A 17196-nucleotide genomic window follows, 5' to 3' on the forward strand; every position below is an offset into this window, starting at 1 on the left:
ATTATCGATGATCTCCATGGCCACCAATTACTGGTCGCAGCAAATGTTTCAACATGTTGAAAGATTTGCTGCGTCTAGTTCCCAGAATGCGGTAACTCCTCGCAACCATGAAGGCGTCTCACCAGAGACCACCAGCGAACATGTGGCGACCATGAGGCGAGCACAGATGCTCCTGCAGTCGCCTAAAAAGTCGCCTAAGTGGGACAGGCCCAGTAAGGTGGAACGGGCAAAATGGGGACTAGTGTAGCTGGGACATTGTTGGCCGGTGTGGGCAAGTTGGGCCGAAGGGCCTGTTTCAACACTGTATCACTCTATGACTCTATTTAGGAATTGAATTGAATTGAATGCTTTAATGTCACAGTGAAATACTTTGCTCATAAAGGGCGCTTCCAAAGTTACAAATTCTCCCCCCCCCCACCCCACGTGTTCCCCCTATGTTCGTGTGTGGGACACGTTTGTGTACAGAAGGTGGATGGGTGCCTGACCACTGCCCAGTCCATCACCAGCTGACCTCCCCACCATCGAAGGGATCTACCGCAGTCACTGCCTCAAAAAGGCAGCCAGAATTAAACTCAAGATGGACACAGAGTTCTGGAGTAACTCAGCGGGTCAGGCAGCATCTGTGGAGAACATGGATAGGTGACGTTTCACAGAGTGCTGGAGTAACTCAGCGGGTCAGGCAGCATCTGTGGAGAACATGGATAGGTGACGTTTCACAGAGTGCTGGAGTAACTCAGCGGGTCAGGCAGCATCTGTGGAGAACATGGATAGGTGACATTTCACAGAGTGCTGGAGTAACTCAGCGGGTCAGGCAGCATCTGTGGAGAACATGGATAGGTGACGTTTCACAGAGTGCTGGAGTAACTCAGCGGGTCAGGCAGCATCTGTGGGGAACATGGATAGGTGACGTTTCACAGAGTGCTGGAGTAACTCAGCGGGTGCAGCAGCATCTATGGAGCTAAGGAAATAGGCAACGTTTCGGGCCGAAACCCTTCTGGGTTTCGGCCCAAAACGTTGCCTATTTCCTGAAGGGTTTCGGCCCGAAACGTTGCCTATTTCCTTAGCTCCATAGATGCTGTTGCACCATAACTCAGCGGGTCAGGCAGCATCTGTGGAGAACATGGATAGGTGACGTTTCACAGAGTGCTGGAGTAACTCAGTCTACCCCAGTCGACCCATTCTTTCATCATACAACAGTCCCGCCATCCTGGGAATTAACCTGGTAAACCAACGCTGCACTCCCTCAATAGCAAGAATGTCCTTACTCAAATTAGGGGACAAAAACTGCACACAATATGCCAGGTCTCACTTGGGCCCTGTACAACTGCAGAAGGACCTCCTTGACCCTAAACTCAACTCCTCTCGTTATCTAAATACGCTGGAAGATGCTCATCCCATGAATATCCGGTTGCCATTTTTTAGATGTGCCCATGTATATGCAGGGGATGGAGGGATATGGATCACGTGCAGGCAGAGGAGAATAGTTTAACTTGGCCACATGTTCGACACAGACATTGTGGGCCGAAGGGCCTGTTCCTGCGCTGTACTATTCTATGATTTGTCTAGTGTTGTGATACAGCACGGAAACAGGCCCTTCGGCCCACCGAGTCCAGGCCGACCAGCGATCACCCGTTCACACTAGTTCTATGTTATCTGACTTTCGCACCATTCCCCGCACACTAGAGGCAATTTACAGAAGCCAATTGTCCGACAAACCCCACACGTCTTTGGGATGTGGGAGAATATCAGGAGGAAACCCACATGGTCACAGGGAGAACGTGCAAACTCCACGCAGACAGCACCCGAGATCAGGTTCGAACCTGGGTCTCTGGCGCTGTGAGGCAGTGACTCTACCCGCTGCGCCACCGTGCCGACCTACTGCACCCCACTGAATATGCGCTGCTGGTGACCCTTGGACTATCCTTTGTTTAAGAAGGAATGGCAGATGTTGGAAAAATCGAACACACACACTCACACACAGACACACACACACACACACACAGACACACACACACACACACACAGACACACACACACGTTTGAGAAGGAACTGCAGATGCTGGAAAAATCGAAGGTAGACAAAAAATGCTGGAGAAACTCAGCGGGTGAGGCAGCATCTATGGAGCGAAGGAAATAGGTGACGTTCGGGTTGAGAAGAGTCTCATATTCCTTCGCTCCATAGATGCTGCCTCACTCGCTGAGTTTCTCCAGCATTTTTGTCTATCTTCATCGGACTCTGCTGGCTTTACCTTGCACTAAACGTTATTCCCTTATCATGTATCTGTACACTGTGGACGGCTCGATTGTAATCATGTATTATCTTTCTGCTGACTGGTTAGCGCGCAACAAAAGCTTTTCACTGTACCTCACTACACGTGACAATAAACTAAACTGATCTAGGGGGACAGAAGCACGGGGGGGGGGGGGTGAATGGGGATATAAGAAGTGAGAGAACAAACAATAGTGGGGGGGGAAGTTATCCGGAGAGAGAAAGTTGTGAGTCTGTGGAATTCTCTGCCTCAGAGGGCGGTGGAGGCCGGTTCTCTGGATACTTTCAAGAGAGAGCTAGATAGGGCTCTTAAAAATAGTGGAGTCAGGGGAAATGGGGAGAAGGCAGGAACGGGGTACTGATTGGGGATGATCAGCCATGATCACATTGAATGGCGGTGCTGGTTCAAAGGGCCGAATGGCCTCCTCCTGCACCTATTGTCTATTGTATTGTCTATTGAGATGAGGCAGTGATTGATGGTGCCTTCATGGGGCATTGCGTTGGTGTGGGGTGGGAAGTGGATGAGATGAGATGGACCTCTCTGTAATGAAGCCCCACATGTTTCTCTGCTCAAGGAGTGATGGCAGAAAGCTGAGTCAGCTGAGGGCCGGCCGTGTGGAGGCACGCTGGGGAAACAGGAGAGAGGGAGAGAGAGAGAGAGAGAGCCCAGCAAACAGCTGTTCCCAACAAAGACAATCTGCATAAATTCATATTTCATAAATTAGCCAAGCATCTTGCCAAGGATTAACACGGGGGAATAATCTATTGTGTAATTAGTTTAAACTTCAATGTTCAAACTTGGAGAAGTTAGATTAAATAGAAACACAATCGTACGCACGCACACACACATGCATGTACACACACATACGCATGCCGCACAGACACACGCACACACATGTACACGCACACATGCACGCATGCGCACACATGCATGTACACATACACATGCTGCACAGACACACACACATGTACACATACACACACACACACATGCGCAGACACACGCGCATACATGTACACATACACACACGCACGCACGCACATGCTGCGCAGACACAGGCACATACATGCATACATACGCACACACATGCGCACAGACACACACATACATGTGCACATACACACACACATGTGCACAGACACATGCACACACATGTGCACGCGCACGCACGCATGCATGCACACACACACACATGCCGCACAGACACGCGCGCATACATGTTCACGTACTCACGCACACACACACGCATGCATGCACACACACGCGCAAGACACACACACACACACACACACACACACACACACACACACACACACACACACACACACACACCCACACACACACACACACACACACACAGTTATAGTGTCATACAGCACAGAAACATGCCCTTTGGCCCAACTTGTCCAGGCTGACCAAGGTGCCACATCCAAGCTAGTCCCATTTGCCTGCGTTGGGCCCATATCTCTTTAAACATTTCTTATACATCTACCTGGCCAAATGTCTTTTAAAAATTGTACCAGTACCTGCCTCAACCACCTCCTCTGGCAGCCCACCGTGTTAAATCTTGCCCCTCTCACCTTCAACCTATGTCCTCTGTCCTTGATTCCCCTGCTCTGGGTAAAATACTCTGTGCGTGCATTCACCCTGCCAGTTTCTGCTCATGATTTATACACCTCCATAAGATCACCCTTCAGCCTCCCGCGATCAAAATGTATATGTGTATATGTAAACATGTTCTTCATCGCCTTGGACACTTGTCCTATTCATAAATATCCCCAAAGTGCTGAGTAAGGAAAGGGGATATCATCAACACTGGATCTGTTTCACTAAAGCGTATTACTTAACTGAGGGCAACTGGTCTTGGACTTGTGGAGTAGATTTTCTCTGAGATTAACTGCATGAAGAGGTCTAATGAATTGAGACAGACACAGAGTGCTGGAGTAACTCAGCAGGTCAGGCAGCATCTGTGGAGAACATGGATAGGTGACGTTTCACAGAGTGCTGGAGTAACTCAGCGGGTCAGGCAGCATCTGTGGAGAACATGGATAGGTGACGTTGTGGGTCAAAGGCCTGCTTCACACTGAATGTGGGGGGTGGGGGGATACCAAAGCTGGAAAAGGGGAGAGAAAGCACAAAATGTCGCAGGGAACAGGTCGACATAAGCGAGGGTTTTTTTCATATCCTGATAGTTAATCCAAGGTCCAGCAATAAGAACAGCAGGTGTGAGACAGGTCTGAAGAGCAGAAGGTACAGAAGCTTGAAAGCGCGCACCACCAGACTCAGGAACAGCTTCTTCCCCTCTGTTATCAGGCTTCTGAACGGCCCTTCCATAAGCTAGGGTACTGTCCGATTCACCTCTACCCTATTGTGGACATTGGACTTTGTCTGTGGAACTGATGCGCTACAATGCTGAGAACTATATTCTGCACTCTGTATCTTCCCCTTTGCTCCACCTATTGGACTGGAGTTTGACCTGATTGTATTTATGTGTAGTGTTATCTGATCTGTTTGGACAGCACGCAGAACAAAGCTGTTCACTCGCATTAGATCTTACTTTAGACTTTAGAGATACAACGCGGAAATAGGCCCTTCGGCCCATCAAGTCCACGCCGGCCAGCGATCACCCCGTAAAGTAACACTTTCCCGCACACTAGGGACAATTCACAGAACAATCGTACAGAAACCGATTAACCTGCATGTCTTTGGAGTGTGGGAGGAAACCCGAGCACCCGGAGAAAACCCACGCAGGTCACAGGGAGAACGGACAAACTCCATACAGACAGCACGGATCTCTGGCGCCGTGAGGCAGCAACTCTACCGCTGCGCCACCGTGCCGCACTAACCGTACCTCAGTACACAGGACAATAACAAGCCTAAACCTAAATGACACTCATTTTACCTTTCAAAGGTATAGAACCAGGGGTCCCGCAGTTTAAGAATAAGGGGTCGGCCATTTAGAGCTGAGATGAGGAAAAGCCTTTTCACCCAGAGAGTTGCTAATCTGTGGAATTCTCTGCCAAAGAAGGCAGTGGAGGCCAATTCACTGGATGTTTTCAAGAGAGAGTTAGATTTAGATTTTTGGGCTAAGGGAATCAAGGGATATGATGGAAAAAGCAGGAACGGGGTACTGATTGTGGATGATCAGCCATGATCATATTGAATGGCTGTGCTGGCTCGAAGGGCGAATGACCTACTCCTGCACCTATTTTATATATAGTCAGAGTTAGTCATAGAGTGATACAGCGTGGAAACAGGCCCTTCGGCCCAACTTGCCCACACCGGCCAACAATGTCCCAGCTACACTAGTCCCACCTGCCTGCGCTTGGTCCATATCCCGCCAAACCGTCCTAACCTGTTCAACCGTTTCTTAAACGATGGGATAGTCCCAGCCTCAACTACCTCCTCTGGCAGCTCGTTCCCTACACCCACCCACAACGGGTTTACTGATTCTGGATGATCAGCCTTGATCATATTGAATGGCTGGCCCACTGCGAACACCCATCAGAGAGTGAGTTTTCATCAACGGAACAAGATCAATGGCTTCAGGAGGTGGATCGAACGCAAGAATGATCCCAGGAATGAGTAAGGTTGGGTAACCTATGATGAGCGTTTGACGGCACTGAGCCACTAATAAAATAATTTAGAGTTCCTTTTCATCTCCACACCTTTTTTCTCAGGAAGGCTCGGTTCTTTGACTCAATATCAATATCACTGCAGCAAACCCACTGTTACCGACCCCCTTGTGACAAATTGGACTGGAAAACAAATGGAACCATTCTGATCTGCAGGATTAGGTTGATCCAACTTTGATAGCACCGTGATTATGTCGTAGAAAGACCTCACTGTTCAATATTGAAGTTTTCTTTGGCCTTTGCCCAAGTTCCTTTCAGAAAGTGATGTCCTTTGATACACCTCCAGGGTGTTAGGTGTCCATGCAAGACGCTCCCATTAATTTTCTCTTTGTAAAGCTCGTGGTCACATAGAACAAATAGTACAGACCAGGAACAGGCCCTTCGGCCCATCATGTCCGTGCCGAACATGATGCCGTGACTATCCCTTACCTGCCTGCACGCGATCCGTATCCTTCCATTCCCTGCATATTCACATGTGCCGGTCCAAAACCCTCTTAAACACCACTATCGTATCTGCCTCCACCACCACCCCTGGCAACGCGTTCCAGGCACCCACCTGTTACCCTCTAAATCTCCTCCAAACTTTACCCTCTCACCTTAAAGCTGTACATATAACATATAACAATTACAGGCCATCTCGGCCCTACAAGTCCGTGCCGAACAATTATTTTCCCTTAGTCCCACCTGCCTGCACTCATACCATAACCCTCCATTCCCTTCTCATCCATATGCCTATCCAATTTATTTTTAAATGATACCAACGAACCTGCCTCCACCACTTCCACTGGAAGCTCATTCCACACCGCTACCACTCTCTGAGTAAAGAAGTTCCCCCTCATGTTACCCCTAAACTTCTGTCCCTTAATTCTGAAGTCATGTCCTCTTGTTTGAATATTCCCTATTCTCAAAGGGAAAAGCTTGTCCACATCAACTCTGTCTATCCCTCTCATCATTTTAAAGACCTCTATCAAGTCCCCCCTTAACCTTCTGCGCTCCAGAGAATAAAGACCTAACTTATTCAACCTTTCTCTGTAACTTAATTGTTGAAACCCAGGCAACATTCTAGTAAATCTCCTCTGTACTCTCTCTGTACCTTCAGGTCTTTGAAGGTTCGGTCTTCCCTATCTATGCCTCTCCTGGTTTTATAGACTTCTATAAGGTTTCCCTCAACCTAGAGAAAACTATCCAAGTCTACCCAACCTTGGATAACAACCCGAAGATTGTTAATGGTTTGCACACGCTAGAGGCAGGAAACATGTTCCCGATGTTGGGGGAGTCCAGAACCAGGGGCTACACAGTTTAAGAATAAGGAGTAAGCCATTTAGAACGGAGACGAGGAAACACTTTTTCACACAGAGAGTTGTGAGTCTGTGGAATTCTCTGCCTCAGAGGGCGGTGGAGGCCGGTTCTCTGGATACTTTCAAGAGAGAGCTAGATAGGGCTATTAAAGATAGCGGAGTCAGGGGATATGGGGAGAAGGCAGGAACGGGGGACTGATTGGGGATGATCAGCCGTGATCACATTGAATGGCGGTGCTGGCTCGAAGGGCTGAATGGCCTACTCCTGCACCTATTGTCAATTGGATGGGGAACTCCGAAGTGGAGGAGGGGGGGGGATCGAGAGAGAGGGAGAGCAATGGTGACTCGAAGTTAGAGAAGTCAATATTCATGCCGCTGGGAGGATATCTATTGGGGCGTCACGGTGGTGCAGCGGTAGAGTTGCTGCCTCACAGCGCTAGAGACCCGGGTTCGATCCTGACTACGGGTGCTGCCTGTACGGAGTTTGTACGTTCTCCCCGTGACTTGTGTGGGTTTTCTCCGAGATCTCCGGCTTCCTCCCACACTCCAAGGAAGGTGACAACGAGGCATGGAAAGTAAAATCTAATCCGGAGGACATTCAGTCGAACTAGTCGGAGAACAAATATCGGGGAAAGATGGAGAGAGGGGGAAAGCATTAAGGGCCTGTCCCACTTAGAAACATAGAAATTAGGTGCAGGAGTAGGCCATTCGGCCCTTCGAGACCATGCAGACCATCAGGGGATTTATCATCCTTCAGTCCTATCAGTCTACCCAATACTATTTCTCGCCAAATGCAAATTTATTTCATAGAAACCTAGAACATAGGTACAGGAGTAGGCCATTCGGCCCTTCGAGCCTGCACCGCCATTCAATATGATCATGGCTGATCATCCAACTCAGTATCCTGTACCTGCCTTCTCTCCATACCCCCTGATCCCTTTAGCCACAAGGGCCACATCTAACTCCCTCTTAAATATAGCCAACGAACTGTGGCCTCAACTACCTTCTGTGGCAGGGAGTTCCACAGATTCACCACAAAAATGTTTTTCTCATGTTGGTCCCAAAAGATTTCCCCCTTATCCTTAAACTGTGACCCCTAGTTCTGGACTTCCCCAACATCGGGAACAATCTTCCTGCATTTAGCCTGTCCAACCCCTTAAGAATTTTGTAAGTTTTACTTACGCGATTATTTCGGCGACTTGCGGCACTCCCGTCATTAGTCACATCAGGTGGCTGAAAATGTCAAACACGTTGAAAATCCAGCGGGGACCAGAAAAAGGTACCACTCTTTGGGCGAGTACTCCCCACCGAAGAGCCGTCAGTCACCCAAACACGTAGTCGCCCAAAGAGTCGTCCCTGGATTTTCAACGTGTTTGAAAATTTTCGGCCTGACAGGCCATGTGTCGCGTGGGGAGGCGGGGGGGGGGTGACGCCTGTCTGGTGGTGAGGTGTCGCCCAAAGACGTCGTACCTTTCTCTGGTCGCCGCTGGATTTTCGACACGTTGAACATTTTCGGCGACCCGCGGTGACTAATGACGGGTGCCAGCAAGTCGCCGAAAAAAATAATTGCGTAAGTGGGACAGGCCCTTTAGCGTTAGGGTAAGACATGGGTGGGAAGAGATATATGAAGCAGGTATATCATCACTTTTTGTTTTTTCTTTCTGTTTTTTGTCTTTTTATTTCTTGACGTTTTTCTTATTTCTTTTACTGCACTCCTCGGCTACATCAATTTAGGGTTCTAGGGGTTCTATTCTTGCACATTCACTTTCTCTCTCTCTCTTGCTTTTTCTCCTTTCTTCTTTCTCATCTTTAGCTAAAAATTAAAATTGAAGCTGTACAATAAATGTATTATGTCATATGTTAAGATTGAAAAGACTCGGCTTGTATTCACTGGAGTTTAGAAGGATGAGGGGGTGGTTCTTATAGAAACATATAAAATTATAAAAGGACTGGACAAGCTAGATGCAAGAAAAATGTTCCCAATGTTGGGCGAGTCCAGAACCAGGGGCCACAGTCCTAGAATAAAGGGGAGGTCATTTAAGACTGAGGTGAGAAAAAACGTTTTCAACCAGAGAGTTGTGAATTTATGGAATTTCCTGCCACAGAGGGCAGTGGAGGCCAAGTCACCGGATGGATTTAAGAGAGAGTTAGATAGAGCTCTAGGGGCTAGTGGAGTCAAGGGATATGGGGAGAAGGCAGGCACGGGTTATTGATAGGGGACGATCAGCCATGATCACAATGGCCGTGCAGGCTCGAAGGGCCGAATGGCCTCCTCCTGCACCTATTTTCTATGTGTCTATGTTTCTATATGCCGCAGTTTATACTTTTGTACACGGCTTCTAATAAAAATAAAAAATAAAAATAAATTTTTTAAAAAAGGGTTAGGGTTAGAGTAAACAAGAGGGAAATGGTGTGATAATATATATTTATGGAGAGCTGTAATCGAGCGACAGTGTGTCCAATATCAGACTTCATCTCGCTGGATTTTGTATGAATTTGTACCAGACTATGTGTAACTACACTGAACAATAAGTATTATGTTCAGGCAGACTAAATATGATACTTGCAGCATCAAAAAAGTATATAATTGCTCCGTAAATGACATCAAACTTATTTTGCATCTTCAGGGTTCATTACTAAGTTACTGAATATGATATTACAGAACAAAGGCACATCAGATTTAAACATCTGACATGATCTCAGAACTACATTGTAGGATAACAGTTCATGTAGTCATCCATTTAGTATAAATGTGCTATTAAACAGCTAAATTATCTATAACCTATGATGAGCGTTTGTCGGCACTGGGCCTGTACTCGCTGGAGTTTAGAAGAATGAGGGGGGGGACCTCATTGAAATGTACAGAATAGTGAAAGGCCTGGATAGAGTGGATGTGGGGAGGATGTTTCCACTAGTGGGAGAGTCTGGGACCAGAGGTCACAGCCTCAGAAATAAAGGACGTTCCTTTAGGAAGGAGATGAGGAGGAACTTCTTTAATCAGAGGGTGGTGAATCTGTGGAATTCTTTGCCACAGAAGGCTGTGGAGGCCAAGTCAGTGGATATTTTTAAGGCAGAGATTGATAGATTCTTGATTAGTACGGGTGTCAGGGGTTATGGGGAGAAGGCAGGAGAATGGGGTTAGGAGGGAGAGATAGATCAGCCAATGGCGGAGTAGACATGATGGGCCAAATGGCCTAATTCTGCTCCTATCACTTATGACCTTATAACTTAAATCAGTTCAGTTTAGTTTATTGTCACGTGTACCGAGGTACAGTGAAAAGCTTTTATTTCAATCATTGCAATAGACAATAGACAAAAGGTGCAGTAGGCCATTCGGCCCTTCAAGCCAGCACCGCCATTTAATGTGATAATTGCAAACTATGTTATCCCCCAAACTTATCTTGCAACGTTTAAGACAGGTGCATTGCAGGTTTAGAGGGATATGGGATAAACGCGGGCAGGTGGGAGGAGTGTAGATGGGACATGTTGGCCGGTGTGGGCCAGTTGGGCCGAAGGGCCTGTTTCCAACGCTGTGTGACTCTATGACTCTTTGTTAAGCCTGCCCACCAGCTGTGGAGTTTCTATTCTCCTGCACTGAGATTTGATCATTTAGGTTTAGGTATATCATGTTCCCGATGTTGGGGGAGTCCAGAACCAGGGGCCGCAGTTTAAGAATAAGGGGTAAGCCATTTAGAACGGAGATGAGAAAAAAAAATTCACACACAGAGGGTTGTGAATCTGTGGAATTCTCTGTCTCAGAAGACAGTGGAGGCCAACTCTTTGGATGCTTTCAAGGGAGAGTTGGATAGAGCTCTTGAAGATAGCGGAGTCAGGGGATATGGGGAGAAGGCAGGAACGGGGTACAGATTGTGGATGATCAGCCATGATCACATTGAATGGCGGTGCTGGCTCGAAGGGCCGAATGGCCTACTCCTGCACCTATTGTCTATTATTATCATGTGTACTGAGGTGGATGTGGCGTGGAGGAAGGAACTGCAGATGCTGGTTTAAACCGAAGACACAAGAAAACTGGAGTAATTCAGCAGGACAGGCAGCATCTCTGGAGAGAAGGAATGAGTGATATTTCGGGTCAAGACCCTTCTCCAGGCTGGTTCGGGAGAAGAGAAACAAAAGATATAGACGGTGATGTGGAGAGATAAAGAACAATGAATGAAAGATATGTGAAAAAGTAACGATAATAAAGAAACCAACTACGGGTGCTGTCTGTACGGAGTTTGTATGTTCTCCCCGTGACCTGCGTGGGTTTTCCCCGAGATCTTCCGTTTCCTCCCACACTCCAAAGACGTACAGGTTTGTAGGTTAATTGGCTTGGTGTAAATGTACATTGTCCCTAGTCTGTGTGGGATAGTGCTAGTGTGCGGGGATCGCTGGTCGGCGCAGACTCGGTGGTTGTGGTGTATCTGGACGTTTGTCAAGGTCCCCCACAAGAGATTAGTGTGCAAAACCAGAGGACGAATGGTATTGGGGGGTAGGGTATTGACATGGGTAGAGAACTGACTCAGTGGACCAACGGGCCTGTTTCCGTGCTGTATTTCTAAAGTAAACTGTAATTAAACTAGACAACTTGACCGGTGGGAGCTGTGGGAGGTATCTGCCTGCCAAGGACAAGCCTCGTCAGTCACGGCTGGGCCTGCGACCACGGATGAAACATTCCCCACTGCAAGCAGGGCAATGTCAAAGCCACACCATCACCTCTCACACATGGACAGATGCCAACCGCCATGGCCTGGTACTGTGAGCAATACTTTGTATTGCAAGCTATCCAAACAGATCATATCATAGTGATGCTGGTTTAAACCGAAGATAGACACAAACAGCTGGAGTAACTGAAGAAGGGTCTTGACCCGAAACGTCACCTATTCCTTCTCTCCAGAGATGCTGCCTGTCCCACTGAGTTACTCCAGCATTTTGTGTCTGAAGTCTAATACTATACGTAAAAGCCATCAAGCCAAACTCCAGTCCAATAGGTAGAGCAAACGGGAAGATACAGAGAGCAGAATATAGTTCTCAGCACTCTCTGCCTCAGAGGGCAGTGGAGGCCGGTTCACTGGATACTTTCAAGAGAGGGCTAGATAGGGCTCTTAAAGATAGCGGAGTCAGGGGATATGGGGAGAAGGCAGGAACGGGGTACTGATTGGGGGTGATCAGCCATGAACACATTGAATGGCGGTGCTGGCTCGAGGGGCCGAACGGCCTACTCCTGCACCTGTTGTCTATTGTAGGGCATGGAGATTGCACTTACTTTTGTGTGTTGAGTCTTCAGCCTGTATACTTTACAGTATACCCCATCACCCCACCTCTCTCCATGCAAACTTGTGAAGGTCTTTGTTGCTTGACGAACTGTAAAGCATCTTTTGTTACTGTAATTGCTGCAGATTAACAGGATGCTGCTGTACCATTGATCACTTCAAAAGAATAATCTTCCTTAATTAATATATATACAACCATATTGAAACCATGAGGAGACAGGGTCGTACAATCCCGTTTGTCCGAAGAACAATTTTCCCCCCTCCCCTTCAAAACAAGATGAGATATTTATCAGGCGCACTATCTGTATCTCGGGTGGCTCTGAGAGGCCTCATTGTCTGTCGAAGGGTTTGATCTTACGCTCCCAAACGATAGTTTACCTGATGAGGAAAGCTGAGGAAGTTCTGGGTGAACTTGGCTGAAGATGACAGCGCAGGGGTTCAAGTTGCATAAAGCACAGCGACAGGCCGACCACAAAGAACATTTCAAAACTATCCAATTTCAAACGGGGTGATCTTCACATTCTCGATTCACGTTCAGACAATGCAGGTGCTCCTTTATTACCCCCGCGCTCTGCTGTATTAATCTGGCGACATAAATTCATGCCGTGATTTATATCACGTTTAATTAACTGATGGAGGTGCTCCTGCAGTAGGGAGGCATTATATGTGAAGCCTCGACAGAATGGCCCATGCCCATCACGTCTTGTGGCCACGCGGGAAAGAGAAATATCCTGGGAGTCGCTGCTCACAGGATGCAGTCCCAATCATGTCCCCCTTCTGTCAGTGGGGGAGCCAAGTGCGCATGCCTGCCATATGTTCACTTCACAGCACTATACATCAACACACTATGCACCAAACTCAAGTACAATATTCAGCGTAAGACGGGGAATGATGCAGTGTGCAGGGCGGCACGGTGGCACAGCGGTAGAGTTGCTGCCTCACAGCGCCGGAGACCCGGGTTCCATCCTGACTACGGGTGCTGTCTGTACGGAGTTTGTATGTTCTCCCCGTGACCTGCGTGGGTTTTTTCCGGGTGCTCCGGTTTCCTCCCACACTCAATAGACAATAGACAATAGGTGCAGGAGTAGGCCATTCGGCCCTTTGAGACAGTACTGCCATTCAATGTGATCATGGCTGATCATGCCCAATCAGTACCCCGTTCCTGCCTTCTCCCCATATCCCCTGACTCCGCTATTTTTAACAGATGCTCCAAAGACGTGCAGGTTTGCAGGTTAATCAGCTTGGTGTATTTCATGTACATAGTCACTAGTGTGTGTAGGGTAGTGTTAGTGTGCGGGGATCGCTGGTCGGTGCGGACGGACTCGGTGGGTCGAAGGGCCTGTTTCCGCACTGTATCTCTAAACTAAAAAAATACAGTTCTCAGCATCGTAGCGCACCAGTCCCAGAGACAAAGTCCAATGTCCACAATGGGGTAGAGGTGAATCGGACAGGACCCTAGCTTATGGCAGGACCGTTCAGAAGCCTGATAACAGTCTGAAGAATGGTCTCGACCCGAAACGTCCCCCATTCCTTCTCTCCACAGATGCTCCCTGTCCCGCTGAGTTACTCCAGCATTTTGTGTCTATCTTTGGTTTAAACGAGCATCTGCAGTTCCTTCCGACACACAACAGAACTATGAATCGGTGTTCATTCATCCCAAGTGACAAAGACAGATATTTTTAAGTTTGAACGTTACATTTACATGTCCAGGCGTTAGTCCTTTTAGAAGATGTTTAATAATTGGAATAGATTGACGATGTATTTTGGGTAAAATCAGCTATTACCAGCTCGTATGGTTTGTTGCAGATTGTGATTTAAGTGCCATTAAATAATGTGGCAGCTTTAATATTCCCCGTGGTGTTATAAATATGAGCATTACCTCAATGTTGATGCTGAATTGTCAGAATTTGTGGGATTTAGATATGCACAATATAACATTGATGGGAACTGGTCCCATCATCACTGTTCTGTTATCCTGCCTTCTCCCCATATCCCCTGACTCCGCAATCTTCAACAGCCCTATCTAGCTCTCTTTTGATCAGCCATGATTGAATGGCAGAGTAGACTTGATGGGCCGAATGGCCTAATTCTACTCCGATCACTTATGAACTTATGAAAGTTCTCAATCCGAAACGTCACCTACTCCATTTCTCCAGAGATGCTGCCTGACCTGCTGAGTTACTCCAGCACTTTGTGTCTATCTTCGGTGTAAACCAGCATCTGCAGTTCCTTCTTACACTACCTCTCTTATGAAAACTGATATTTTGACACTGTATGAATTATATTTGCTGAAACAATTACAAGATGTGTATAAAATCATGAGGGGAATAGATCGGGTAGATGCACAGAGTCTCTTGCCCAGAGTAGGGGAATTGAGGACCAGAGGACATAGGTTCAAGGTGAAGGGGAAAAGATTTAATAGGAATCTGAGGGGTAACTTTTTCACACAAAGGGTGGTGGGTGTATGGAACAAGCTGCCAGAGGAGGTAGTTGAGGCTGGGACTACCCCAACGTTTAAGAAACATTTAAGGGCCTGTCCGACTTATGTGTCCTTGGCACGCAAATTACACGACCTCGTGATCACGTTGAGGTGCACGGGCATCGTATGGCCGCACGGGGCCGGTCCCACTGAGAAGCGCGGAGGGGTATGTCGTTGTGCGCGACATCGCGCGGGGCTCTGAAATTTTTGTAGCGAACGAAATCTTCGCGCGCCAACAGCCTGTCGCATAACTGACGGCCAAAGTGGGACAGGCCCAAGACCCTGGCGCGATGCAACGTCTCACCTCCAACAGCAGCAGAAGCAGGCAAACGATCGCCGAGCTCGGCCTGGGGCTCACGGCCGTTGCGGTCCGGATCCGCCCCCACTTCTACTCCCAGAGCGGGGCCAAGAAAATTGAAGATAGACACAAAATGCTGGAGTAACTCAGCGGGACCGGCAGCATCTCTGGAGAGAAGCAATGGGTGACGTTTCGGGTCAAGACCCTTCTTTTCAGACTGAAGAAGGGTCTCGACACGAAACATCACCCATTCCTTCTCTCCAGAGATGCTGCCGGTCCCTCTGAGTTACTCCAGCTTTGTGTCCATCTTCAAATTACGTCACGTGCTCCAGACGGCTGTGCGGGCGCATGATGATGCGTGCGACCTTCGCGGGACCGTCGCGCCTCAACTAGACCATGAGGTCGCGTAATTTGCATGCCAAGGACACGTAAATGGGACAGGCCCTTTAGACAGGTACATACATGACAGGAGGACATACAGGTTTGGAGGGATATGGACCAAACACAGGCAGGTGGGACTAGTGTAGCTGGGACATGTTGGCCAGTGTGGGCGAGTTGGGTGGAAAGGCCTGTTTCCACACTGTATCACTCTGTGACTCTATAGCTAAATAACACAGCTAGAAGAATGTAAACCTGATTCAAGGCGTGGTTATCCAGTGTGATTTACGTTGAATGTACCAGAAGATTAAAAGGCCGAATTATTAGTTTTCTGCAGAAGAGACCTACAAACTATGAATTCCACCTTGCCTTCTGTTGTCCATATCTCACAGGTTGACAAGTGACAGCTTTACAGCTTTTTCTCATTAATTGTATTTCTAACATGCCGCTTTTATGATGGCATCCCCTGCTGATCAAACAATACTCGTGACATTGTTTCCTCAACTTTCAGAACGATGTAGGTAACTAACTGGTGCACGACAATCACCATAATCTCACATTACACCAACACAAACCTGGACGTTCATTTCCATAATGTTATATTCCGTAGGTTCTCCTCACAGGTCTGACTGCCTCTCCTTCCACGTTTCTCTTTTGATCACACCTTTTCACTGCATGTGTAAATCTGTGCAATTGTTCCACCAAACATGGTTTACGTTTGAATCTAGCCTTTGAAAAAGCCTCTCGGATTCCTCGTCCCATGCCTCGCTAATTTACCGTGGAGCTGCCATTGCGTGAGGCAGACAGACTGTTTGCTTCTGTGACTGATTGCATAACCTTGTCAAAGCTTTCCAAATCATCTCCCTTGCAAAGAGCGGTGGTATGTGTGGGGTGGGGGGGGGGGGGGGGGGGAATGTGCACCTGTACACATTGCAGGATTCATTAGCCACAACTCAATGGTGAAACTCTGATCTCCAACATTGGGAATAACAGCTGTTCGAGTACTTACCAAGTTCACTTTCTTGCCGCGACTTTACGATGAATCTTCAATATATTTCTCACTGATCAAGGGCTTTACAACTCAAGCAGAATGTCGTATAACAGGCATTGCGATGTTACACCGTGTCGAGGGCTGTTTCCATGAATTGAAGACGCTGTTATTTTGAGGAAGGGGAGTTGTGATAAATGGGAAATATGTAGCGACATGGAGCAGGATTCTTGTGAAGGAAGAGACAATCGCTCTACCCCACAGTACGATGCATGTTTGAGGTCTTGTAGAGAAAAGGATATCTAAGTTTACAAGAAGATCTAGATCAGTTGGGAGGATGGTGCCTAAAGAATGGCAAATGGAATTTAACTCTGACAAGACGCGGCATGGTGGTGCAGCGGTAGAGTTGCTGCCTCACAGCGCCAGAGACCCGGGTTCAATCCTGACCACGGGTGCTGTCTGTATGGAGTTTGTACGTTCTCTCCATGACCTGCGTGGGTTTTCTCCAAGATCTTCAGTTTCCCCCCCACACTCCAAAGACGTGCAGGTTTGTGGGTTAATTGGCTTGGTGTAAATTTAA

Source organism: Amblyraja radiata, chromosome 8 (genome assembly GCF_010909765.2).
Source record: "Amblyraja radiata isolate CabotCenter1 chromosome 8, sAmbRad1.1.pri, whole genome shotgun sequence".
In the NCBI taxonomy this organism is placed as follows: domain Eukaryota; kingdom Metazoa; phylum Chordata; class Chondrichthyes; order Rajiformes; family Rajidae; genus Amblyraja; species Amblyraja radiata.